Raw genomic sequence first — 14,909 nt, 5'->3', positions numbered from 1 at the left:
AGAATGGCAAGTAAATATATTAGAGTTCATTGGAAGCTAGGAGGAGTTAACCATTTGGCTTCTCAAATGTCACTTCTGATGCCTGAACCGGTCAGGTAGTATCTTCAGTACATTTTAGAGAGGGTGCCCCTCTTTTATATACTTTTTCTGTGATGGGAGTGCAGACCATGACCATGGTCTCACACAGTTCATGGTGGAGAATTAAAGCAGGAGAATAAAAGACTGGTGGGATGTTAAGGCTTCTTTGCAGTGACAGCCAAATACAACTATCAACAAAATGCCAAGTTTCCCTCAATGTTAGCTAGAAGGTTTAGGGCTGAAGTCACTGAATGCTATTTAGTTGGAAATACTTTAAAATGAACTGAATTTTAAAATTTTTAATATGCTGGTTTTAAAACTTTGAGCAGTGTTTGAATTTACTGCAATTAGTCTAAGTTAATCTGAATCACAATAAGTTCCTGTCTATAGAGAGCATTTTGTACATGGAGTGTGTAATATAATTATAATAACAGTCCTGTGAAATACTTTATAACTTTAGTCTTTTGAAGTCGCAGTTTGTGACAGGTAACAAAAAAAAATCTGCAATTGGTTGTCTCTGAAACTGAATCAAGTAAGGACTCTCAGAATAGAGGAAATTAAGTAGATAACTAAGTAGAAATTAAGTAGTCAATGCTATCTCTGATACACTGTGCAGAACAAATGAATTGCCTTTTTTCAAATAAAGATTATAGTAACTCTGATGGCTAAATGCTACACTTGCAATCACAGAGCATTATCTAAATCAACAATTAAGGCAAATGAAAAATTCTTGGAAACAAATTGGAGAATGAAATTCTAATTGAGTTTTTATGTTTAATTATCTTACAGGTAAAATACTCTGATTTCTATCACAGTCATTCAAATAAGGCACATTGATAGAAATAATTGAAAATCATTTCTCCATAATCATATTTCCTCCAAGTGGGTTCGGAGAGTCGTGTGCCTTAGTGATCCAGAGAGCTATGTTGCCTGGAGTCAGGGCCTTGCACTTTGATTCTTAATATAGTCACCCTTGCCAAACAGGTCAAAAGGATAGAGGCCAGGTAAGAATGGCCCACCAGTCCTCTAGGGTTGGGGGACTTCATTCAGGGCTAATTACCCTGTCTGGTCAAAAAAAAATTGTTACAGAAAGAAACATAGAAACATAGAAAACCTACAGCACAATACAGGTCTTTCGGCCCACAAAGTTGTGTTGAATATGTTCCTACCTTAGAAATTACTAGGCTTACACATAGTCCTCTATTTTCTAAGCTCCATTAACCTATCCAAAAGTCTCTTAAAAGACCCTATTGTATCCACCTCCACCACCGTTGCTGGCAGTCCATTCCATGCATTCACCACTCTCTGAGTAAAAGACTTACCCCTGACATCTCCTCTGTACCTACTCCCCAGCACCTTAAACCTGTGTCCTCTTGTGGGAACCATTTCAGCCCTGGGAAAAAGCCTCTGGCTATCTCTCATCATCTTATACACCTCTATCAAGTCACCTTTCATCCTCTATCGCTCCAAGGAGTAAAGGCCAGGTTCACTCAACCTGTTTTTATAAGGCATTCTCCCCAATCCAGGTAACATCCTTGTAAATCTCCTCTGCACTCTTTCTATGCTTTCCACGTCCTTCCTGAGTGAGGTGACCAGAAATGAGCATAGTACTCCAAGTGGGGTCTGACCAGGGTCCTATATAGCGGCAACATTACCTCTTGGCTCTTAAACTTAATCCCACGATTGATGAAGGCCAATACACAGTATGCCGTCTTAACCACAGAGTCAACCTGCGTAGCAGCTTTGAGTGTCCTATGGACTCAGACCCCAAGATCCCTCTGATCCTCCACGCTGCCAAGAGTTTTAATACTATATTCTACAAAAATGAACCACCACACACTTATCTGGGTTGAACTCCATCTGCCACTTCTCAGCCCAGTTTTGTATCCTATCAATGTCCCATTGTAACCTCTGACAGCCCTCCACACTATCCACAACACACCCAACCTTTGTGTCATCAGCAAACTTCGATGAACTCCAACTATACCATCGAATTTGCCCAATGGAGATACAAGGTCTTTCATGGCCTGTGTTCCACTGGGAGCTAAGGGTCTAAAAGAAGAATACATTTATTTGTTGCGTAATTCCAGTTACAGATTTTACGCTCTATTTTAAAGGTAGATTTGTTATCATATATGGAGTAACAAAATAAAATAACACAATTCTTTGACAATGGTGGCACAAATAGATAGGTTCATAAAGAAAGGGAGGTTGCCTGTGTAGAGTACAGACAGGAAGTATGCTTGTGAGGCCAGTGTTCTGTGCTCGGTGTCAGATGTGTGAAGTCCGGGAGACTCCCAGCCTCCCGGACAGCCACATCTGCGCCAGGTGTGTCAAGCTGCAGCTCCTTAAGGACTGTGTTACGGAACTGGAGATGCAACTCGATGACATTCATCTTATCAGGGAACATGAGTAGGTGATACAGAGGAGCTACACCGGGGCCTTGGGAAACAGATAAGTGGGTAACAGTAAGGAGAGGGAAGGGCAGGAATTGGAGGTTAGAGAGCACCGCTATGGCTGTCCCCCTTAACAATAAGTACTCCTGTTTGTGTACTGTTGGGGGATACAGCCTACCTGGGGGAAGCAACTGTAGCTATGCCTCTGGCACAGAAGGGGAGGGAAAGGAAGAGGATGGCAGCTGTGATAGGGGACTCTACAGTTAGAGGATCAGACAGGCGATTCTATGGATGCAGGAAAGAAGCAAGGATGGTAGTTTTCTTCCCAGGTGCCAGGGTCTGGGATGCTTCTGATTGTGTCCACGATATCCTGAAGTGGGAAGGAGAACAGCCAGAGGTTGTGGTACATTTTGGTACTGTTATGAACCCCATAACTGGGTCACTTACCAGCAAAGATAGAGAGGTCCGCTGAAGTCTGATGGTACCATTTTTAAACGTTTTTATTTATAAAGGGGCACAAAAGTAAGGTTAATACAAACATTCAGATAATATACGTCGTCAATACTCAATCTAAAGCACAGGTATAGTAATAATCAACAATTCGAAGTAGCTCTATCGTTTGTCTAGGGGTAAAACTATTGTCCGATGGAAATATAAAAAGTCTCGCCAGTTCATGAAGGCTTTTAGCCATTTGAGGGACCGCTGGGTGTTCACGGGTTGGAGAGAGAAAATAAACTTGCCAGCCTGTTGGACTCAAATCATGGAATTGGGAACGTGAGTTCCCCTTGTCAGTTCAGAATCCTTTTCGGGGTTATTAGCCACTCGATTCCCTAGCTAGGGGAACCAAATCACACGTGGCTCCCGAGCAGCTTCCCGTTCTTACAGGAGCGATGAGCAATGCTGTCTCAGTCTGGTGCATCACTGGAGTACCGCCTCCTGCAGTCTCTGTTTTATCATGGCTGGCAGATTTGTAAATGTCAATCAAGGTAGGGTGATACAATCCCCACCCCACATTGCCCGAGGGTGTCCATGTCCCTGATAGCTGGCATGTACTATAGAGTTGCAATTCACACAGGTGCCTCTAAGAACAATGGTCAAATCCGTTGCATTGTCTCTCATTTCCTGGGTCCAAGACCCGAATTAATAGCGATCTCGCGATTCTCCGGAAGGAGGGGGCTGGTCCCGCACCCTTCGGCCCCTCAGAGCTGTGGTACATTCATGACAGTACCAATGGCATAAGCAGGAAAAGGGAGGAGGTCCAGAAAGTAGACTACAGAGAGTTAGGAAGGAAGTTGAGAAGCAGGACCACAAAGGTAATGATCTTGGGATTACAGCCTGTGCCACATGGCATTGAGTATAGGAATAGAGTGAGATGGAGGGTAAATGCATAGCTGAGGGTTTGGAGCAGGAGGCATGGATTCAGATTCCTGGATCATTGGGACCTCTTTTGGGGCAGGAGTGCCCTGTACAAAAAGGACAGGTTGTATTTGAATCCCAGGGGGATCACTATCCTGGCGGGGAGGTTTGCTAAGGCTATTGGGGAAAGTTTAAACTAGAATTGCTGGTGGATGGGAACCAAACCGAAGAGATGGAGGAAGAGGTGGTTGGCTCACAAATATAGAAAGCTTGGAGACAGTGCAAGAGGGAGATAGGCAAGTGATAGAGGAGGGATGCGTTCAGACCGAAGGTTTGAGATGTGTCTATTTTAATGCAAGGAGAATTACGAACAAAGCAGATGAGCTTAGAGTGATGATCAGTACTTCGAGCAATAATGTTGTGGCCATTACAGAGAATTGGATGGCTCAGATGAGGAATGGTTACTTTGAGTCCCAAGCTTTAGATGTTTCAGAAAGGACAGGGAGGGAGGCAAAAGAGGTGGGGGCATGGCACTGTCATGGCTGCAGAAAAGGAGGAAGACATGGAGAGATTTTCTACAGAGTCTCTGTGGGTAGAAGTTAGGAACAGGAAGGGGTCAATAACTCTATTGGGTGTTTTTTATAGGCCACCCAATAGTAACAGGGACATTGAGGAGCAGATAGGAGACAGATTCTGGAAAGGTGTAATAATAATAATAGAGTTGTCGTGGTGGAGATTTTTATTTCCCAAATATCGATTGGCATGTCCCTAGAGTGAGGGGTTTAGATGGCACAGAGTTTATTAGCTGTGTTCAAGAAGGTTTCTTGACACAATATGTAGATAATTCTACAAGAGGAGAGGAATTCATCTGGAATTGGGAAATGAACTTGGTCAGATGTCAGATTTCTCAGTGGGAGAGCATTTTGGAAATAGTGATCACAATTCTATCTCCTTTACCAAAGCATTGGAAAGGATAGGAACAGACAATTTAGGAAAACATTTAATTGAAGTAATGGGAAATATGAGGCTATCAGGCAGGAACTTGGAAGCATAAATTGGGAAGAGATTTTCTCAAGGAAATGTACAGAAGAAATGTGGCAAATGTTCAGGGGATATTTGTGTAGGTATGTTTCAATGAGACAGGGAAAGAATGGTAGGGTCCAGGAACTGTGGTGTACAAAGGCTGTTGTAAATCTAGTCAAGAAGAAAAGAAAAGCTTACAAAAGGTTTAAAAAACTAGGTAATGATGGAGTTCTAGAAGATTATAAGGCTAACAGGAAGGAGCATATGACAGAAATTAGGAGACCCAGAAGGGGCCATGGGAAGGCCTTGGTGGACTTTATTTCCTGGAGCGTAGAAGAATGAGGGGAGACTTGATAGAGGTATATAAAATTATGATGGGTATAGATAGAGTGAATGCAAGCAGGCTTTTTCCACTGAGGCTAGGTGGAAAAAAAAACAGAGGACATGGGTTAAGGATGCAGGGGAAAAGTTTAAAGGGAACATTAGGGGGTGCTTCTTCACACAGAGAGTGGTGGGAGTGTGGAATGAGCTGCCAGTTGAAGTGGTAAATGTGGGCTCACTTCTAACATTTAAGAAAAACTTGGACAGGTACATGGATGAGAGGTGTATGGAGGGATATGGGCCAGGTGCAGGTCAGTGGGACTGAGCAGAAAAATGGTTTAGCACAGCCAAGAAGGGCCAAAAGGCCTGTTTCTGTGCTGTAATATTCTATGGTTCTACGGTTCTAGAGAACTATTTGTTAGAACCTAAGCAAGTATAAACTAAGAATGTTCTGGTTACTAATCTTGGTAGGGAACAAGGGAAAAGAAATCCTGGAATAGAAAGACCTTTTAATGATAACTAAGCTGTGTTATAGACTACAAAACATAGAACATTACAGGCCCATGATGTTGTGTTTTAACCTATTCCAAGATCAATTTGACCCTTCCCTCACATACAACTGCCAATTTTTGTTTCAACCATGTGCCTATTTAAGTCTTTTAAATGTCCCTAATATACAGTATCTGCCTCTATTAATCCCTGGCAGCATCTCTGTGTAAAAACAAGCTTCTGACATCCCCATATACTCTCCTCTGTGCATCTTACTGTTACTCTCCATTGTATTAGCCATTTTTAACTTGACAAAAGTCTCTGACTGCCCAGTTGATCTACAGTATGTCTGTTTTCATCTTGTACATTTCTATCAAGTCTCTCCTATTCCTTCTCTCCAAAGAGAAAAGCTCTAGCTTGCTTAACCTATCTGCGTCAGATATGTGAACAATACAAAGGTAGACGGAGGGACAGGTAGTTTTGAGGAAGCAAGGAACCTACAGAAGGACTTAGACAGATTTGGAGAGTGGCAGATGGAATACAGTGTCGGGAAGTGCATGGTCTTGTACTTCAGTAGTAGGAATAAAGGTATAGCCAATTTTCTGTTTGGAAAGACTTTGGAGTCCTAGTGCCAGATTCCCCAAAAAGTTAACTTGTAGGTTGAGTCTGTGGTAAGGAGGTAGAGGAAGAGAAGAGCTGTGGTAAGAGGGGAGCCAGAATGGGTAATTGAGAAAGAAAAGGGTGGTGGGGGGAGGGCAGGTGGGAGCAGTGCTCTATTGTGGCAACAGAGGAGCTCATTGACATTTTTCTCATTTTCCATTTCCCGTTCTGGATCCTCTCGAATCCCTTCTCTTCTACTCACTGCCCATCACTTCACACTGGTGACCTTCCTCTTTCCTTTGGTTCACTTTCCTCTCCGATCAGACTCCTTCTTCTTCAGCTTCTGATCTTTTCCACATATCACGTCCAGTTCTCAATTCATTCCTCCTCACTCACCCACCCACCACTACAGCGCATCTTCAACATGAGCCTGGAGCAGAGAAGAGTACCCAGACAGTGGAAAACATCCTGTATTATCCCGGTACCGAAGAAACCACAACCAAAGGAGTTGAATGACTTCAGACCTGTTGCCTTGACGTCGCACGTGATGAAGACCATGGAGTGGCTGATAATACAGAATCTGAGGCCACAAACCAGGCACGCCCAGGATCCTCTTCAGTTTGCGTATAAGGAGAAGGTGGGAGTGGAGGATGCTATCACGTATTTGCTGCACAAATCACTCTCTCACCTAGAGGGGGTCAGTTGTGCTGTGAGGATTACATTCCTTGACTTCTCTAGTGCCTTTAACAACATCCAGCCCAAGATCTTAAGGCACAAACTAACGGAGATGGGAGTAGATTCTCACATGGTGGATTGGATAGTGGACTACTTGACAGATAGACCTCAGTATGTGCGGTTGGGAGACTGTAGGTCTGACACGGTGGTCAGCAGCACAGGGGCGCCACAGGGAACCGTACTCTCTCCGGTCCTGTTCACCCTGTACACATCAGACTTCCAATATAACTCGGAGTGCTGCCATGTGCAGAAGTTCGCTGATGACACGGCCATAGTGGGGTGTGTCAGGAATGGACAGGAGGAGGAGTATAGGAAACTGATACAGGACTTTGTGATATGGTGCAACTCAAACTACCTGCGTCTCAATATCACCAAGACCAAGGAGATGGTGGTGGACTTTAGGAGATCTAGGCCTCATATGGAGCCAGTGATCATTAATGGAGAATGTGTGGAGCAAGTTAAGACCTACAAGTATCTGGGAGTACAGTTTGACGAGAAGCTAGACTGGACTGCCAACACAGATGCCTTGTGCAGGAAGGCACAGAGTCGACTGTACTTCCTAAGAAGGTTGGCGTCATTCAATGTCTGTAGTGAGATGCTGAAGATGTTCTATAGGTCAGTTGTGGAGAGCGCCCTCTTCTTTGTGGTGGCGTGTTGGGGAGGAAGCATTAAGAAGAGGGACGCCTCACGTCTTAATAAGCTGGTAAGGAAGGCGGGCTCTGTCGTGGGCAAAGTACTGGAGGGTTTAACATCGGTAGCTGAGCGAAGGGCGCTGAGTAGGCTATGGTCAATTATGGATAACTCTGAACATCCTCTACATAGCACCATCCAGAGACAGAGAAGCAGTTTCAGCGACAGGTTACTATCGATGCAATGCTCCTCAGACAGGATGAAGAGGTCAATACTCCCCAATGCCATTAGGCTTTACAATTCTACCGCCAGGACTTAAGAACTTTTTAAAAGCTATTATTAATGCTTTTTGAGATAGTGATTTAGATGCATATCATATTTTTTACTGAGTTAAGTATTGTATGTAATTAGTTTTGCTACAACAAGTGTATGGGACATTGGAAAAAATGTTGAATTTCCCCATGGGGATGAATAAAGTATCTATCTATCTATCTATCTATCTTCACACGTTTTCACCTATCACCCGCCAGTTGTAGTCCTTACCCTCACCCCAACTTCTTATTCTGGCTTCTTCCCCCTTCTTTTCCTGTCCTGGTGAAGGGCCCCAGCCCGAACATTGGCTATTTATTCCTCTCATAGATGTTGCTTGAACTGCTGTGTTCCTCCAGCAACTTGTATGTGTTACCACATGTTCGGTTAGGAGAGTCGCTCACTGCACCCCTCTTGTCCACTGGCTCTGCAGTGATGCTTTTTTTATCTCCATTCTTTTTCCCCATTCTTGCCCCTCTTATCAATTTAGATATTTTCGTAAGATCTTATATTTGATGGATTAACGGGGCAAAATATATGTTTTTCCAGAGGAGCTATTGACTTAAGGTGCCATTCTGGATGATGACGCCACCAGAACCCCACAACTTACTACTTTCAACCACAATATTTATTGCTCAACCAGCTTGAGGTCATTTGCACACTTCATCACAGTCATTTTTATAAATAAGTGGAAGGGTGAGTCCTGTTATCAATCTGAGGAATGCAAAAACTCACATCTTGCTAGCTTAAGTAGGAAGCCAATTACACATACATTTTCTTTTCTACCTTCTAAGAAACTTCATATCTTTGAACTGGTCACAGTGTGTAGTGCTCCCAACATAAATGGAAGTCACAGAACAGAAGCCATGCATCACCAAACCAGGTTTTATAATCCAACCCATCCATTCTGCCCAGATACCTACCTGAGCCAGTACCATTTGGCTGCATTAAGCCCATGTCATCTCCCTATCCATGTACCTATCCAAATGTATTTTAAACATTGTTATTGCATCTGGCTATACCATATTACAGTGATTTAAATCTAACATAATTCATATTACTTGTATCCTTATGAACTTTGTATTTATATCCATGCAATTTATATAATATTAATGAAAATATTGAAAAACAAAAAAATTCAATCAGTCTTGTAAGGATTGGCCTGCCTTTCACAAAGTCATGCTGACTATTCCTTGTCATATTATGCCTCTTCAAATATTCATAAATCCTGCCTCTCACGATCTTCTCCATCAACTTACCAAAAACTGAAGTAAGGCTTACTGGCCTATAATTTCCTGGGCTATCTCTACTACCTTTCTTGGATAATGGAACAACATGAGCAACCCTCTAATCCTCTGGAATTTCTCCCGTCCCCATTGGTGATGCAAAGATCATCGCCAGAGGCTCAGTAATCTCTACCCTCACCTCCCTCAGTAGCCTTGGGTACATCTCGTCAGGTCCCAGCAACTTATCCAACTTGATGCTTTCCAAAAGCTCCAGCACATCCTCTTTCTTAATATCTATCTACATATATATACACACATATAAAACCTATTCAACCTTTCTCTGTAACTCAGTTTCTCAAGTCCGGGCAACATCCTTGTAAGCCTTCTCTGCACTCTTTCAACCTTATCAATATCCTTCCTGTAATTCAGTGATCAAAACTGCACACAATACTCCAAATGCCGCCTCACCAAAGCCTTAAACAACCTCACCATAACATTCCAACTCAGTACTTTGATTTATAAAGGCCAATGTACCAAAAGCTCTCTTTACTACCCTATCTACCTGTGACACCACTTTTAAGGAATTTTGTATCTGTATTCCCAGATCCCTCTGTTCTACTGCACTCCTCAGTGCCCTACCATTACCTTGTATGTTGTACCTTGGTTTCTCCTTCCAAAGTGCAATACCTCACACTTGTCTGTATTAAACTCCATCTGCCATTTTTCAGCCCATTTTTCCAGCTGGTCCAGATCCCTCTGCAAGCTCTGAAAACCTTCCTTAGTGTCCACTACACCTGCAATCTTTGTATCATCAGCAGTTTGCAGAAAACACTAAAATCCCAAATTTTCCACATTCGATTGACCAATTCTGCTCAAAGGGGCTGATGTCATTAATCTCTAAAAATGAAATCACTTGCTCCTTATATACTAAACCTAAATTCTTCCAATCCAAATAAGGTGTGAGATCACTGTAAGTAGAAAGCAAGTTGTCAGCCAGGTACTGATCAAGTTACAGAGAGTTCAGCTTCTCCTTATTGAACTTCAGAATCAGTGTGATATTACTCAGATAAGTGCTAGTAGTTACTTAAAGAAAGGATTCACTTTTATACTGTCCCTTATCACATTCTTTGTACAGCCAAGGAAGAATTACTTTCTGAAATACAGACATTTTGACAGACACAGCTGTCAGTTTGTATCCAACAATCTCCTATAGGTAAGATGAGTCTCAGCTATGGGTTGGTTTACTAAGGATTGTGAGCAGGGGGCTGAGACTATGCCATTACTATGCCATTACAATGGCACAGAGATTGCCAAATAAATTGCACAATTCACACAAAGTGTTGTGAGGATAATGCAGGGGTGGCAGGGTGTGGGAGCTTGGATTTTTGGTTGCCGGGAGTGGACTGGTAGGATATCTGAAGAAGATTGGATGTTGTCATAAACCCAAGACTATCTGCAGATGCTGGAAATCCAAACCCAACACACAGAAAATGCTGGAGGAACTCATCAGGTCAGATAGCATCAGTGGAAATGAACAAACAGTCATTGTTTCAGGGTGAGACCCCTCTTCAGAACTGCGAAATGAAGGGGGATGATGTCAGAATAAAAAGGTGGGGGGAGGAGAAGGAGGCTTCCTGGAAGGCGATAGGTGGGAAAGGTCAAGGGCTGGAGAAGAAAGAACCTGATAGGAGAGGAGAGTGGACCATAAGAGAAAGAGAAAGAGGAGGGAGCCCAGGGGGAAGTAATAAGCAGGTGAGGAGAGGTAAAAGGGGACCCATCTTTTAGTAATACTGAAGTTGACTTCAAACATTGGGTTTCTGCATGGAAACTCCCTGGAAACACTTCCAGTAATCACTTCCCTCCTCTCCTTCCTCTCTTTTCCATTTCCCTCTCTCCCCTTCTCTTCTCCATGCCTACCCATCACCTCTTTTCTGGTTTCCCTCCTCCTTCCTTCTCCAAGTTCCTCTCCTGTCAGATTGCTTCTTCTTCAGCCCTTTACCTCTTACACCTATCTCCTCCATCCTCCCCCCTCACCTGGTTTCACCTATCACCTGCCAGTTTGTACTCCTTCCACTCCCCCACTTCTTATTCTGGCTCCTGCCCCTTCCTTTCCAGTGTTGATGAAGGGACTTAGCCCAAAATGTCGACTGTTTTTCCTCTCCATAAGTGCTGCCTGACCTGTTGATTTGTTTGTGTGTGGGTGTTGCGATTTTCCTTCCTGATCTAGTTTGAAATTTTATTGATCAGTTGGACAGAGAATGGTAGATGGAAGTTAGTCCCAGGCAAATGTGAGGTGTGCACATTTGGAGCTGCAATTTAAGAGGTTCAAAGTTTCATTCATTATCAAAGTACACATCTCTGAAATTCTTCTTCTCCAGGTAACCACAAAACCAAGAAAGAAAAGAATGGCAGCACTATCATCAACCCCCAAATCTCTCCTCCTTGCACAAAAAAATGAACAAAAATGGAACAGGCACATTGACCCCCAAATCCCCACTCTCCATACACAAAAACCAAGAATGATCAGACGAAAAGCACAAAATAAAATAAAATAAAAGCCATTAGTCTGAAAGAAGTCCAGTCCTATTCCACATCCAAAATCGGGCAACCTAGAGAATCTACAAAGCAAAGGTCTCATGTTGATGTACAAAGGAAATTTGTACAGGTCCAGATCGCAGCACTGGTAAATAGGGTGGTAAAGGAGGCATACAGCATTTGGTCTTCATTGGTTGGAATGTTGAGCATGAAAGTCAGCAGCTGTATTGTATGCAGTCCTGGTTGCTGTATCACAGGAAGGATATGGAGGCTTTGGAGAGTTTGCACATGGATTCTTTTTTCTTTCTGGAGCATTGGAAGACTGATGGGTGACCTCATTGAATTATATGAAATCATGGGAGGAATAGATAGGATAGAAACAGTCCATTTCCCAGAATGGAAATGTTCAATACTAGAGGGCATAGCTTTAAGTTGGGAGGGTCAAATTCTAAAGAAGATTTTTGTGCCATTTCTCTACATGGAGAGTGGTAGGTGCTTGTTAAGTCCTGACCAGAATGTTTATGGAAGCAAACACGAAAGCCTTGCTCAAGGAGAATTTAGATGGGCCTATAAACAGGCAGGGATCCTCATGCCACTGACAGTAGGTCACTCATTTTCCAAAATGATTCATTCGATGTTAAAATCTAATTACATTAGACAGAAATACTGTAGACCCAGTGTTTCAGCACTTTTATTTTAATTGCAGAATTTGCTCACTAAATGTTCAGCTTTGTCCCTTTAGTAGTCTGTAGATCCTATTCCTACAGTTCATAATTCTTGGTAATTTTTAAAAAACTCTTAATATTTTTCTCACTTTTTCTTTCTTTCTCTTTCTTTGTATCTCCCTTAATTTCTTTAGTTTGACTCTGAATCAATGCATGTAGTTTCTCTTCATTAAGCCTTATAATTTCAAAACAGTAATATGGTGTCAACATTTCTACCTCTGCTGATTGTAGTTAACATGAAGAATCTCCCAGTATGTACTGTACCTTCTTATGTTATTAATCTGCCTTTTTCTTAGACATTAACTGGTGGTAACAAGACCTCTCTCAATACAATAATTGGGCCAGATGCCTAATGTAGCATTTCTAAGGTGCCAAATATGACAATGCTGTATAGATTTCTTTCCTCCAGTTTCAGTACTCTCTCATGAAAGTTATACAGAATGGTATATAGGATGGTGGAGGAGTTGCTACATGTAGCTCATGTCAGTGATCGATCTTACATGTCAACTGCCTCTATTGGAAGCTGGCTTACAATGATTGGAACCCAATCATTTCAAATCAGGTGAGAGAATTGCAAACTCCTTAGGACTGGTCTGCAGACACCAAAGGCCAGACTCCTAGAGATCTCTAGGATCAAAATCACTAAGGATTTGTTTTTGAATTTTGTTCTTATTTTTTTCCTTTCATAAAATGTTTTGACATTGTCTGATCATTTAGACACATTAACATCTCCCAATAAGAAAGAAGACCAATACTGTAAACAGTATTCCCCTATAGTGTTCTACATAGTTGAAGTATAATTTTCTACTATCTGTGTATGATTCTTCTTCTTCTGCGGCTGCCCATCGATTTCGATGTTGACCGTGCTGAGAGTTTAGTCTCTGCAACACACCATCCAGAAACTCTACTCCAATATGCCTTGCACAGTAATAAGACAGACACTGTCATGCCCCCACCATACAGCCTCTCTGGACTTCCAAATCTGATGCTAAGTGGTACACAGGAGTGTAACAGACTTAGCGGATATTGAAGCTGCCCCTCAGTGACAACTACCTAGACTAGTGATGCCATCCATTGACCAGCACTCCGGTTCCTCCACATGCCACCAAGGTGGCTGTACCATTGACCCTTTTGGATTCATTTACTACAGAGACCATCAGACGCCCTGCTGCCGGTGTCCTTGTTGGGTGCAGCCTTTGCCTGAAGAGGCATAACCTACAAAGTAGCAAAGGCATGTTTACCTGCTTGACTTAGCTAGCCACGATCCTACTACTAGATCTTGTCTGGTAGCATACCGATGGAACATCACCTTCACGGCGAGGTTAGACCTGCTATTGAATGAATCTTCCCCGTGATTTGCTGATGTTTGGCCAGTGTCAGTCCTACTCCATGGTGAGGCGCCAAGGTAGGGTTTTGTAGGAGGTGTATGATTATGTATCATAGAGACATGGAGCACCATAGCACGCAAACAGGCCCTTTGGCCCATCCACCACTTCTTCTGGCAGTTCGTCCCCATTCTTACCACCTTCTGAGTGAAGGCACTCCCTCTCAAGTTCATCTTAAACATTTTACCTTTCACCCTTAACTATGACCTAACCCTAACATCAGCAGAAAAACAACACACACAAAATGCTGGTGGAACACAGCAGGCCAGGCAGCATCTATAAGGAGAAACACTGTCGACATTTCGTCAGGACTGGTGAAGGGTCTCGGCCCGAAACATTGACAGTGTTTCTCCTTATAGATGCTGCCTGGCCTGCTGTGTTTCACCAGCATTTTGTGTGTGTTGTTATTTGAATTTTCAGCATCTGCAGATTTCCTCGTATCAGCAGAAAAAACCTGCTTGCAATTACAAGATCTATATCCTTCATAATCTTGTATGCCTCTCTTAAGTCACCCCTCATTCTTCTAAGACCCAGGAAATGAATTCCTAGACTATTCAACCTTTCCCAAGAGCTCAGTCCTTAAGTCCGACACCATCTTTGGTATAGTTATCTATACTTTTTCCAATTATTTTAATATCTGTAGATAAATTAAAAAAAGGAAAGACTCGGCAGGTCAAGCAGCATTTGTAGAAAGAGAATTAGAGACGAGACCCTGTATGAAAATTTGAAATAATAACTCTATTAGTCTCTACACAATGTTGTTTATCTCTTGAGACTACTTCTGCATTTTCTGTTTTTAGTTATCTATCTGCCTATAAAAGATTGTCTCAGAATCTGAAACACTAAGTCTATTTCTCTTTCCACAGGAGCTATCTGGCCAGTCAAGTGATTACAGTGTCTGATTTTTAAAAAAAAATTTGTGTTACGATTGATACATGTGGAATCTAGAAGAAAATATAGATCTGAGTTTACAATCAGTTAAGCCATGATCTTAATACATAGCAGAAGGCTTGGGGGTGCCAAGTTACCTACTGTGTCCTTTAATTCAATGTTCAAAGTAAATTTATTATCAAAATACTTATATGTCACAATATATTGACA

The sequence above is a fragment of the Hemitrygon akajei genome, chromosome 1 (genome assembly GCF_048418815.1).
Source record: "Hemitrygon akajei chromosome 1, sHemAka1.3, whole genome shotgun sequence".
In the NCBI taxonomy this organism is placed as follows: domain Eukaryota; kingdom Metazoa; phylum Chordata; class Chondrichthyes; order Myliobatiformes; family Dasyatidae; genus Hemitrygon; species Hemitrygon akajei.
The sequence above is the reverse complement of the archived record's forward strand: the minus strand, read 5'-3'. Positions refer to the sequence as shown.